The 13,329-nt window shown below is 46.5% G+C and overlaps 1 long non-coding RNA gene across 1 annotated transcript; it reads left to right on the forward strand.

Annotated features, from left to right (window-relative positions):
* The first annotated feature begins 9,201 nt into the window (after nucleotides 1-9,201).
* Nucleotides 9,202-12,714, forward strand: LOC138663391 (uncharacterized). The gene is made up of 2 exons (XR_011318182.1): nucleotides 9,202-9,313; nucleotides 11,531-12,714. It is a non-coding gene; the product is annotated as an uncharacterized lncRNA (long non-coding RNA).
* The last annotated feature ends 615 nt before the right edge of the window (nucleotides 12,715-13,329 follow it).

The raw sequence follows: 13,329 nt of genomic DNA on the forward strand, positions 1-13,329 counted from the left end.
GTCAAATTTTAACCCTTATAACTTCCTAGCAAAAAAAAATTTTGTTTCCAAAATTGTGCTGATGTAAAGTAAACATGTGGGAAATGTTATTTATTAACTATTTTGTGTCACATACCTCTCTGGTTTAACAGAATAAAAATTCAAAATGTGAAAATTGCGAAATTTTCAAAATTTTCGCCAAATTTCCGTTTTTATCACAAATAAACACAGAATTTATTGACCTAAATTTACCACTAACATGAAGCCCAATATGTCACGAAAAAACAATCTCAGAACCGCTAGGATCCATTGAAGCGTTCCTGAGTTATTACCTCATAAAGGGACACTGGTCAGAATTGCAAAAAACGGCAAGGTCTTTAAGGTCAAAATAGGCTGGGTCATGAAGGGGTTAAACCCTTCATGACCCAGCCTATTTTGACCTTAATGACCTGGCCGTTTTTTGCAATTCTGACCAGTGTCCCTTTATGAGGTAATAACTTAGGAACGCTTCAACGGATCCTAGCTATTATGAAATTGTTTTTTCGTGACATATTGGGCTTCATGTTAGTGGTAAATTTAGGTCGATAACTTTTGCGTTTATTTGTGAAAAAAATGGAAACTTGGCTAAAATTTTGAAAATTTCGCAATTTTCAAATTTTGAATTTTTATTCTGTTAAACAAGAGAGTTATGGTACACAAAATAGTTAATAAATAACATTACCCACATATCTACTTTACATCAGCACAATTTTGGAAACAAAATTTTTTTTTGCTAGGAAGTTATAAGGGTTAAAATTTGACCAGCGATTTCTCATTTTTACAGCAAAATTTACAAAACCATTTTTTTTAGGGACCACCTCTCATTTGAAGTCAGTTTGAGGGGTCTATATGGCCCCATTCTAAAAACTGCACCCCTCAAGGTGCTCAAAACTGCATTCAAGAAGTTTATTAACCCTTCAGGTGCTTCACAGGAGGTTTTTGGAAGTGAATTTGAACAGCAAGGTGAATTGCTGTTAAGGGGAACTAAAGAAAAAAAAAATCTATAAATCTTCAGCATAGCGAGTGTGAGGGAGCTCAGTGTGAGCTGAGCATAAGTGTGAACGGCGGTAAGTGGGACTTGTGATTCAGTGACTTTGGATTCAGGGAGTTTCCAAGGGAGGAATTGCTGTCTGTTTTTTATTAATACTTTGTATTTTTTTTTTTTTTTTTTTATTTAACTTTTCTGTCTGGTGCAATCCCCATTAGGAAATGTGCTCCACTCTTGTTAATGCCATCCAGTGCACATCTTGCCACATGTATGCAGTCCTTGATCAGCCGATCGAGGGTGCATACTGCTGTGCGAGATGTGAGCACGTTGTGCATTTGGAAACCCAGATTCTGAATCTAAATGTGCAGCTGGCAACACTGAGATCCATAGACAATATGGAGAGGAGTCTTCTGCTCACTGAGCAGACGCTCAATGGGATAGATGAGGGGGGGATGGTAGGATGGAGCTGCAGGACGATGAAGTAGCAAGCTGGGTGACAGTTAGGAAGCAGGGTAGAGGGAAGAGTGCTAGGGAGGCTAGTCCTGATCTGGAGCACCCCAATAAGTTTGCTAAGTTGGCAGATGAGGGGGGTGTCAGTGCAGGGGTAGCACTGCTGCAGCCAGGCATGTCCTCTGAAAGCCGGGGGAGTGACTGCTCCAGTAAGGAGGGAAATAGAGCAGGGCAGGCCAGACAGGTGCTGGTAGTGGGGGACTCAATTATTAGGGGAACAGATAGGGAAATCTGTCACAAAGACAGGGATCATCGAACGGTGTGCTGCCTACCTGGCGCTCGAGTCTGACACATCGCTGATCGGGTGGACAGATTACTGGGAGGGGCTGGTGAGGACCCAGCGGTCATGGTGCACATTAGCACAAATGACAAAGTTAGAGGTAGGTGGAAGGTCCTTAAAGATGATTTCAGGGAATTAGGCTGCAAGCTGAAAGCAAGGACCTCCAACGTGGTATTTTCCGAAATACTGTCTGTACCACGTGCCACGCCAGAAAGGCAATGGGAGATTAGGGAGGTTAATAAGTGGCTCAAGAATTGGTGTAGGAAGGAGGGGTTTGGGTTCCTGCAGAACTGGGCCGACTTCTTAGTTGGCTACAGGCTCTATGCTAGGGACGGGCTGCACCTCAATGGGGAAGGTGCAGCTGTGCTGGGGGAGAAAATGGCTAGAAGGTTGGAGGAGTGGTTAAACTAGGGATTGGGGGGGAGGGTATTCAATTTATAGGAGGGGAAGATAGTGCACACAGAGACCTGGGCACAAATAAGGAAGTTGGGGGTGGCGGTGGCATGGGGGGTGGGGTTAGAACAGTTAATAATTTAAGAAAGAATAGAGGTACAGAGAGATACATAAAGTGCATGTATACTAATGCCAGAAGCCTCGCCAACAAAATGGACGAATTAGAATTAATGTTGTTGGAGCATAATTATGACATGGTGGGGATATCTGAGACGTGGCTGGATGAGAGCCATGACTGGGCTGTTAACTTGCAGGGCTATAGCCTGTTCAGAAATGACTGAATGGATAAGCGAGGGGGTGGGGTGTGTCTATATGTAAACTCGTCCTTAAAACCCATCCTGCGTGATAATATAGGTGAATCTAATGAAAATGTAGAATCCTTGTGGGTGGAGATAAGGGGAGGGGGAAAAAATAATAAATTACTGATAGGGGTTTGTTATAAATCTCCAAAAATAATGGAAGCAATGGAGAATATCCTCGTAAAGCAAATAGATGAAGCTGCGACTCAAGGAGAAGTCATTATTGTGGGGGACTTCAACTACCCTGAAATAGATTGGGGAACAGAAACCTGCAGTTCCAGCAAAGGTAATCGGTTTTTGACAACTATGAGAGACAATTACCTTTCACAACTGGTTCAGGACCCAACAAGAAGGGGGGCACTGCTAGACCTAATATTAACCAACAGGCCAGACCGCATATCAAATATAAGGGTTGGGGGTCACTTGGGTAATAGCGATCACAAAATAATAAGTTTTCATGTATCCTTTAAAAAGATGTGTAATAGAGGGGTTACAAGGACACTAAACTTCAGGAGCGCAAATTTCCAATGGATGAGAGAGGATCTTGGTGCAATTAACTGGGACGATATCCTGAGACACAAAAATACACAAAGAAAATGGGAGACATTTATTAGCATCCTGGATAGGACCTGTGCACAGTATATACCGTATGGGAATAAACATACTAGAAATAGGAGGAAACCAATATGGCTAAATAGAGCTGTAAGGGGCGCAGTAAGTGACAAAAAGAAAGCATTTAGAGAATTAAAGGAAGTAGGTAGTGATGAGGCATTAAATAAATACAGAAAATTAAATACATCCTGTAAAAAGCAAATCAAGGCAGCAAAGATTGAGACAGAGAGACTCATTGCCAGAGAGAGTAAAAATAATCCCAAAATAATGTTTAACTATATAAATAGTAAGAAACTAAAAAATGATAGTGTTGGCCCCTTTAAAAATAGTCTGGGTGAAATGGTGGATGAGGATGAGGAAAAAGCCAATATGCTAAATGACTTTTTTTCGTCAGTATTTACACAAGAAAATCCCATGGCAGACAAAATGACTAGTGATAAAAATTCCCAATTAAATGTCACCTACTTAATCCAGAAGGAAGTGCGGCGGCGTCTAAAAATCACTAAAATTGACAAATCTCCGGGCCCGGATGGGATACACCCTCGAGTACTGCAGGAATTAAGTACAGTCATTGATAGACCATTATTTTTAATCTTTAAAGACTCCATAATAACAGGGTCTGTACCACAGGACTGGCGTATAGCAAATGTGCCAATATTCAAAAAGGGGACAAAAACTGAACTCGGTAATTATAGGATAGGCCAGTAAGCTTAACCTCTACTGTGGGTAAAATCCTGGAGGGCATTCTAAGGGATGCTATACTGGAGTATCTGAAGAGGAATAACCTCATGACCCAGTATCAGCACGGGTTTACTAGGGACCGTTCATGTCAGACTAATTTGATCAGTTTCTATGAAGAGGTAAGTTCTGGATTGGACCAAGGGAACCCAGTGGATGTAGTGTATATGGACTTTTCAAAAGCTTTTGATACAGTGCCACACAAAAGGTTGATACATAAAATGAGAATAATGGGGATAGGGGAAAATATGTGTAAGTGGGCTAAGAGCTGGCTCAGGGATAGGAAACAAAGGGTGGTTATTAATGGAGCACACTCGGACTGGGTAGCGGTTAGCAGTTGGGTACCACAGGGGTCAGTATTGGGCCCTCTTCTTTTTAACATATTTATTAATAACCTTATAGGGGGCATTCAGAGTAGAATTTCAATATTTGCAGATGACACTAAACTCTGCAGTGTAATGAATACAGAGGAGGACAATTTTATATTACAGGATGATTTATGTAAACTAGAAGCTTGGGCTGATAAATGGCAAATGAGCTTTAATGGGGATAAATGTAAGGTCATGCACTTGGGTAGAAGTAATAAGATGTATAATTATGTGCTTAATTCTAAAACTCTGGGCAAAACCGTCAATGAAAAAGACCTGGGTGTATGGGTGGATGACAAACTCATATTCAGTGGCCAGTGTCAGGCAACTGCTACAAAGGCAAATAAAATAATGGGATGCATTAAAAGAGGCATAGATGCTCATGAGGAGAACATAATTTTACCTCTATACAAGTCACTAGTTCGACCACACTTAGAATACTGTGTACAGTTCTGGTCTCCGATGTATAAGAAAGACATAGCTGAACTAGAGCGGGTGCAGAGAAGAGCGACCAAGGTAATTAGAGGACTGGGGGGTCTGCAATACCAAGATAGGTTATTACACTTGGGGCTATTTAGTTTGGAAAAACGAAGACTATGGGGTGATCTTATTTTAATGTATAAATATATGAGGGGACAGTACAAAGACCTTTCTGATGATCTTTTTAATCATAGACCTGAGACAGGGACAAGGGGGCATCCTCTACGTCTGGAGGAAACAAGGTTTAAGCATAATAACAGACGCGGGTTCTTTACTGTAAGAGCAGTGAGACTATGGAACTCTCTGCCGTATGATGTTGTAATGAGTGATTCGTTACTTAAATTTAAGAGGGGACTGGATACCTTTCTGGAAAAGTATAATGTTACAGGATATATACACTAGATTCCTTGATAGGGCGTTGATCCAGGGAACTAGTCTGATTGCCGTATGTGGAGTCGGGAAGGAATTTTTTTCCCCAATGTGGAGCTTACTCTTTGCCACATGGGTTTTTTTGCCTTCCTCTGGATCAACATGTTAGGGCATGTTAGGTTAGGCTATGGGTTAAACTAGATGGACTTATAGTCTTCCTTCAACCTTAATAACTATGTAACTATGTAACTAATAGATGCTCCATATTAAAATATGCCCCATATAATCCTGCATAAAGGGTAATACGGGCCCCATAAGATGCTCCATAGAGATATTTGCCCAATATAATTTTGCACAAACGTTATGGCCCCATAAGATCATCCATACAGTCACTTGCCCCATATAGGGCTGCACAAGCTTTATGGCCCCATAAGATGCTCCGTACAGTCACTTGCCCCATTATAATGCTGCACAAGCGTTATTGCCCCATAAGATGCTCCATATAAAGCTGTGCCATATACAATGCTCTGTACCGTTCATTATTGCCCCATAAGATGCTCCATATAAAGCTGTGCCCCATATATAATGCTGCTGCTGCAATAAACATGACATACTTACCTGCTCCCGGCGTCCCTGGCACCTTATCCCGGACAGATGGTCTCCGGGCACTGCAGCCTCTTCCTCAGTCAGCGGTCACTGGCACCGCTCATTACAGTTATGAATATGCGGCTCCACCTCTATGGAAGTGGAGTCCATATTCATAACTTTAATGAGCAGTACCACGTGACCGTTGAACATGGGAAGAGCTGCGGCACCAGAATACCGTGGGACAGGCAGGGACTGCGCCAGGAGCGCCGGAAGCAGGTGAGTATGCGATAGACCTCTCTCCCCCTCACCCGCCGACCGTGACTCGAGTATAAGCCGAGAGGGGCACTTTCAGCCCAAAAATTTGGGCTGAAAATCTCAGCTTATACTCGAGTATATACGGTATATATATTTGCATTTTTTACATTTTAAAAAGTACAAAAAGGAAAAGACGGTGATGAAAAAGTTTGGGCAATGCTTGGAGAGGTGTGTGCTCAGATGACTTTGACCCGGGTTTCACACCTTAATTAACCTGTTAGGCCGGCTTCACACTCAGCGTATGAAAATACGGTCCGTATATTACGGCCGTAATACGCTGAAATGTCCCGAAAATAGTGGTCCGTAGCTCCTCCGTAGGCAGGGTGTGTCAGCGTTTTTTGCGCATGGCATCCTCCGTATGTAATCCGTATGGCATCCGTACTGCGTGGTTTTCTCGCAGGCTTGCAAAACCAACATACCGCTATAGAAGTGATCCATGTGTCCCAAAAAGAAAAAAATATATATATATACTGTCATATATATATATATATATATATATATATCTATCAGTAGACACATATATGTATATATATTAATATTTTTTCCAGCGCTACACAGCTTGAAAGCCGGTAATTCAATTACCGACTTTTTCCTTCTCCTTCCTAAAACCCGACATGATTTGAGACATGGTTTACATACAGTAAACCATGTCTTCTCTCCATTTTTTTTGCAGATTCCACACTACTAATGTCAGTAGAGTGTATCTGCAAAATTTGGCCGTTCTAGCTCTTAAAATAAAGGGTTAAATGGCGGAAAAAATTGGCGTGGGCTCCCGCGCAATTTTCTCCGCCAGAGTAGTAAAGCCAGTGACTGAGGGCAGATATTAATAGCCTGGAGAGGGTCCATGGTTATTGGCCCCCCCCTGGCTAAAAATATCTGCCCCCAGCCACCCCAGAAAAGGCACATCTGTAAGATGCGCCTATTCTGGCACTTGGCCACTCTCTTCCCATTCCCGTGTAGCGGTGGGATATGGGGTAATGAAGGGTTAATGCCACCTTGCTATTGTAAGGTGACATTAAGCCTAATTAATAATGGAGAGGCGTCAATTATGACACCTATCCATTATTAATCCAATTGTAGTAAAGGGTTAAATAAAACACAAACACATTATTTAAAATTATTTTAATGAAATAAAAACAATGGTTGTTTGAGTATTTTATTCTACGCCCAATCCAGTCACTGAAGACCCTCGTTCTGTGAAAGAAATAACATAATAAACCAACAATATACTTACCCTCCGCAGATCTGTAACGTCCAACGATGTAAATCCTTCTGAAGGGGTTAAAACATTTTGCAGCAAGGAGCTTTGCTAATGCAGGCTGCTCCTCGCTGCAAAACCCCGGGGAATGAGTCTAAATATAGATCAATGAGCTATATTTAGCTTCATTTGCGGTGAGGCGCCCTCTGCTGGCTGTTTATAGATCGTGGGAACTTGCCTAGAAAGCCTGGGAGCTTTCTAGGAAATTTCCCACAATCTATGAACAGCCAGCAGAGGGCGCCTCACCGCAAATGAAGCTAAACATAGCTCATTGATCTATATTTAGACTCATTCCCCGGGGTTTTGCAGCGAGGAGCAGCCTGCATTAGCAAAGCTCCTTGCTGCAAAATGTTTTAACCCCTTCAGAAGGATTTACATCGTTGGACGTTACAGATCTGCGGAGGGTAAGTATATTGTTGGTTTATTATGTTATTTCTTTCACAGAACGAGGGTCTTCAGTGACTGGATTGGGCGTAGAATAAAATACTCAAACAACCATTGTTTTTATTTCATTAAAATAATTTTAAATAATGTGTTTGTGTTTTATTTAACCCTTTACTACAATTGGATTAATAATGGATAGGTGTCATAATTGACGCCTCTCCATTATTAATTAGGCTTAATGTCACCTTACAATAGCAAGGTGGCATTAACCCTTCATTACCCCATATCCCACCGCTACACGGGAATGGGAAGAGAGTGGCCAAGTGCCAGAATAGGCGCATCTTACAGATGTGCCTTTTCTGGGGTGGCTGGGGGCAGATATTTTTAGCCAGGGGGGGGCCAATAACCGTGGACCCTCTCCAGGCTATTAATATCTGCCCTCAGTCACTGGCTTTACTACTCTGGCGGAGAAAATTGCGCGGGAGCCCACGCCAATTTTTTCCGCCATTTAACCCTTTATTTTAAGAGCTAGAACGGCCAAATTTTGCAGATACACTCTACTGACATTAGTAGTGTGGAATCTGCAAAAAAAATGGAGAGAAGACATGGTTTACTGTATGTAAACCATGTCTCAAATCATGTCGGGTTTTAGGAAGGAGAAGGAAAAAGCCGGTAATTGAATTACCGGCTTTCAAGCTGTATAGCGCTGGAAAAAATATTAATATATACATATATGTGTCTCACTGACATATATATATATACCTATTCTATGTGTACACATTAATTCTACCTATTCTACTGTAAGCTGTCAGTGTGATTTTACTGTACACCGCACTGAATTACCGGCTTTTCTCTCTAACAGCGCTGCGTATTTCTCGCAAGTCACACTGCTTGTCCGTGTGAAATCCGTATTTTTCACGCTTCCATAGACTTTCATTGGTGTATTTCTTGCGCAGTACGGTGACAAATGCAGCATGCTGCGATTTTGTACGGCCGTAGAAAGCCGTATAATACTGATCAGTAAAATACGGCAGATAGGAGCAGGGGCATAGAGAATAATTGTGCCGTATTTTTTGCGAGTTTTACGGACGTAGTTTCTGCGCTCTTACGTCCGTAAAACTCGCAAGTGTGAAGCCGGCCTTAGGGTTATCGCTTGTTCACTATCATTGTTAGGAAAGGTCAGGTGATGCAAATTTCCCAGCTTTGTTAAAACCCAGCCTCCTCCAACCTTGTGACAAACAACAGCAGCCATGGGCTCTAAGCAGCTGCCGAGCTCTGACAATGGTGGAGGCCACAAAGCAGGAGAAGGATAGAAGAAGATAACAAAGTGTTTACAAGTTGCCCTTTCCTCAGTCCTAAATGTAATTAAGAAATAGCAGTTACCAGGAACAGTGGAGGTCAAGATAAGGTCTGGAAGACCAAGCAATATATTTCTAATATTAATGCGCCAAAAATGGGGAATCTCCACATACCTTCACCTGCAGAGCCGAACACCACATATAGGTAAATGCTAGAGTGTATGGGCTCCTTCCAGGTGTGACGTCATTTCCGGGGGGCGTGTCCTATTGGGAAGGGGCGTGTTTTCAGTCACATCATGAAGGCGGCAAAGCAAAGCAGCATGATTCTAGCTTGTGGATGCCATGGCACATGGAGGTTAGTGGTTTCAGGGTGAAAAAATGCTACTTGCTGCTCGCTATTGGGGGGAGGCTCTGTGGTGGGCGACCTGCTTGTCTGTGTGGGGGGCACCGCTGCTGCTGTGGGGGACCCCCGTGGTGGGCTTTGTGGGGGGGGCACCGCTGCTGCTGTGGGGGACCCCCGTGGTGGGCTTTGTGGGGGGGGCACCGCTGCTGCTGTGGGGGACCCCCGTGGTGGGCTTTGTGGGGGGGGGGGCACCGCTGCTGCTTTGGGTGACTCCTGTGGTGGGCTTTGTGGGGGGGGGGGTCGGGCACCGCTGCTGCCGGCCGGCTGTTGTGGGGGGGCCACCTCTGCTGCTGTGGGGGACCCCTGTGGTGGGCTTTGTGGGGGGGGGCACCGCTGCTGCTGTGGGGGACCCCCGTGGTGGGCTTTGTGGGGAGGGGGCACCGCTGCTGCTGTGGGGGACCCCTGTGGTGGGCTTTGTGGGGGGGGCACCGCTGCTGCCGGCTGTTGCGGGGGACCCCCGTGGTGGGGGGGGGCACCGCTGCTGCTGTGGGGGACCTCTGTGGTAGGCTTTGTGGGGGGGCACCGTTGCTGCTGTGGTGGGCTTTGTGGGGGGGCACCGCTGCTGTTGTGGGGGATCCCCGTGGTGGGCTCTTGGGGGGGCACCGCTGCTGCTGGCTGTTGTGGGGGACCCCCGTCGTGGGCTTTTTGGGGGGGCACCGCTGCTGCTGGATGTTGTGGGGGACCCCTGTGGTGGGATGTTGTGGGGGGACCCCTGTGGTGAGATTTGGGGGGGCACCTACTGCTGCTGGCTGTTGTGGGGGGCACCTGCTGCTGCTGGCTATTGTGGTGGGACCCCTGTGGTGGGATTTTGGGGGGCACCTGCTGCTGCTGACTATTGTGGGGGACCCCTGTGGTTGGATTTTGGGGGGCACCTGCTGGCTGTTGGGGGGGACCCCTGTGGTGGGGTTTGGAGGTGACCTGCTTACGGGGTGGACCCCTTTTAGTGGGGGACCCCTGTTGTGGGATTTGAGGGCTATCTGCTTGTGGGATGTGGGGGGAGACCTGCTGCAGGCTATTGGGGGACCCCTGTGGTGGGACGTGGGGAGGCGACCTGCCTGTGGTGGGACGTGGGGAGGCGACCTGCCTGTGGTGGGACGTGGGGAGGCGACCTGCCTGTGGTGGGACGTGGGGAGGCGACCTGCCTGTGGTGGGACGTGGGGAGGCGACCTGCCTGTGGTGGGACGTGGGGAGGCGACCTGCCTGTGGTGGGACGTGGGGAGGCGACCTGCCTGTGGTGGGACGTGGGGAGGCGACCTGCCTGTGGTGGGACGTGGGGAGGCGACCTGCCTGTGGTGGGACGTGGGGAGGCGACCTGCCTGTGGTGGGACGTGGGGAGGCGACCTGCCTGTGGTGGGACGTGGGGAGGCGACCTGCCTGTGGTGGGACGTGGGGAGGCGACCTGCCGCTTACGGAGGGATCCCCTTTATTGGGGGGCGACCTGCTTATGGGTTGGGTTTGGGGGGCTGATGAGGGCTTAGGCTGGGTGGAGTGGACGTCCGATAAGAGTTTAGGCTGGGTCGGGGGTGGACGTCCGATGGGGGGTTTGTGCTGGGTGGGGTGTCCGCGTCTGATGGGGGTGTGTGCTGGATGGGGGGGTCCACATCCTGTGGGGGTTTGGCCGTCCGGTGGGGGTTTATTATTGGGTGGGCGTGGTGTACGATGGGAGTAATGCTTGGAGGAGGGGTGGACGTCCGATGGGGGTTTATGCTGGGGGGTTAAGCTGGGGTGGCATCCGATTGGGGGGGTGTCTGATGGGATTTATGGTTGGGGGCAGGGGGCGTCATATGGGGATTTACGCTTGTGGGAGGGAATGTCTGGTGGGCTTTGGGTTTATCCTGTGGGGTCCGCTGGTTAATGTGAGGTGGAGGTTTCTGACTGGGGGAGCGAGGTTATGCTGTGTGGCCTTCTGGTTGATGTGGGGGAGCTAATGCTTCATTGGGGTACACAAAAAAAAAATGGGTGTATGCTGCTTATGCTATGCAAAAATTTTTTTTAGGTATTTCCTGTAGAGGAGGGTACACCACCAACTAGCACGAAGCTAATCTGTTTTAACTTAATGTCAGTAGGAGGAAGACATGGGTCTGGACCGCCCAGCCCAGTTTAGGCCTTAGTTTTTGGGAGGTTTTTTTATTAACGATTTTTCTTTTTAATTTTTTTTTTTCTTCCCAGATATGGCTTTTGAGGGCGACAGTGGAATTGTCACTCTAATCTCCCACCTAGAATTGTCACTACCATATCATCTGTGGTCTACGAGGCAAGGCCCTAACACATCAAGAGTGTTTGGGGTTCCCCGGAGGACCGTTCATGCCACGAATCGCCCTACCCTCTCGCCTCTCTGCGTCCAGGTTATTCCATGCCCATCTTCATCATCGCTCTGCGAAAAAGGATTTGTGATCTTAAGGACTGGTATATCCTACGAGGCAGTAAGGGGGCTACTTTAAAAAAAAAAAAAAAACACAGGACAAATATGTCCTAGTTTTCCCCTGAGCAATGTGGACGTCTCCTGAGGAAACCTTCCTATTCATGCAGCCTCCACGTTTTCCAGAGGCTCCAGTGACCTTGCTCTTAAAATATCCAGGCTTTGGTCTAGGCCTTCTCTGGTGGCCGGTCCACACCGCCAGCGCCCTGAACAATCATGCACGCCAACTTTCTAGTGCGTCCTACTCTGCGCCTATCAGTTTAAGAGTACTTCGCTTCTGCAACAGAGGACTAAAGTCTGCCTCCCAAGAGATCTGTTCAAATTTGGTTGTTTTGGAAATGTTCTGTCCAAAAAAAAAAAAAAACGACGGGACAACTTCCTGACCCGCCAGGAAAAGACGAGACCTTCCTTTAGGCCAGCTCCCTCCTGGCATCCATGAACCCACCAGTACTGGTCTGCTAGGCCTGGATCTAGCAGACTCTCTTCGACATGATGGGGCATTCCCACCTTGGATGTTTCTCAGGATCGGCTGCCGTGTCCTTCACAATTCAAGGCCAGTATTATGATCTCAGGTCCGGGACACCGAAATCTCAGACACCGGAAGCAGGCCTGGGGGGGGGGGGGCTTCAGAGCCGCATACCCTACCGACAGTCCTGCCCGCATGCACCAACAGCATATTACATTTTTACAATACTTTAGAAATGCATAAAATGAAACAAGCAAAGGCATAAAATGAAACAAGGACAGGCATAAAGTTTTTCTATGCAAAAAAAGGCAGTTTTATAAAATTAGAAATATTTCTATATCTATTGTTAAAATGATATTTATCCAGTATTTCTATAAGTAAAAGTCTGAGATTTCTGTGGGAAATGGTAATTGTTTACCTCTTAAACCAGTTCTGAATGTAAATAAAACATTGCTCTGATTAAGTCTCCACATTGTATTTGTCTTTCATTTGATGCGTAGGGCAGGACAAGCCCATGATGTATCTGTGTAAAGCTAGGTTCACATTGCGTTAATGGGTTAACTCTAACGGACTGCGTTGCACGGCGAAAATGTCGAGATTAACGCCGTGCAACGGGTCCGTTAGCGCACCCATGGACAGCAATGTTACTTTTAGCTGAAGCGCATCACTAGCGCATGCCATTTTCGGCACGCGCTAGCGATGTGCCGTTCTTTTGAGGCCCGTTCCTCGTTACCGCAGATCAGGGATCTGCGCTAGCGGGGAGGGTGAACGCCGACCCTCTAGAAACATTGCGTTAGCGCAATCCGCTAGCGCTATGCGCTTAACGGATTGCACTAACGCAATGTGAACCTAGCGTAAGACGTAAGGTGCTATAATAACAGCCTTGGGCTGGTTTAACACCAGCATTCGGCAGGGCTGCGGATGGCAGCCTTCTTCCTCCGTTAAGCCCCGCCCAATGCCGCACCTCTTCCTTCAGTTCCGCCTACGTCTGCATGCGTCCTGCATCTGCATGCGTCCTGCATACCCTATCTTTAACATTGGGTACGCAGGCCAAGCGGATGCCTCTGCATGCGTTGTTTTAAT

Source organism: Ranitomeya imitator, chromosome 2 (assembly GCF_032444005.1).
Source record: "Ranitomeya imitator isolate aRanImi1 chromosome 2, aRanImi1.pri, whole genome shotgun sequence".
In the NCBI taxonomy this organism is placed as follows: domain Eukaryota; kingdom Metazoa; phylum Chordata; class Amphibia; order Anura; family Dendrobatidae; genus Ranitomeya; species Ranitomeya imitator.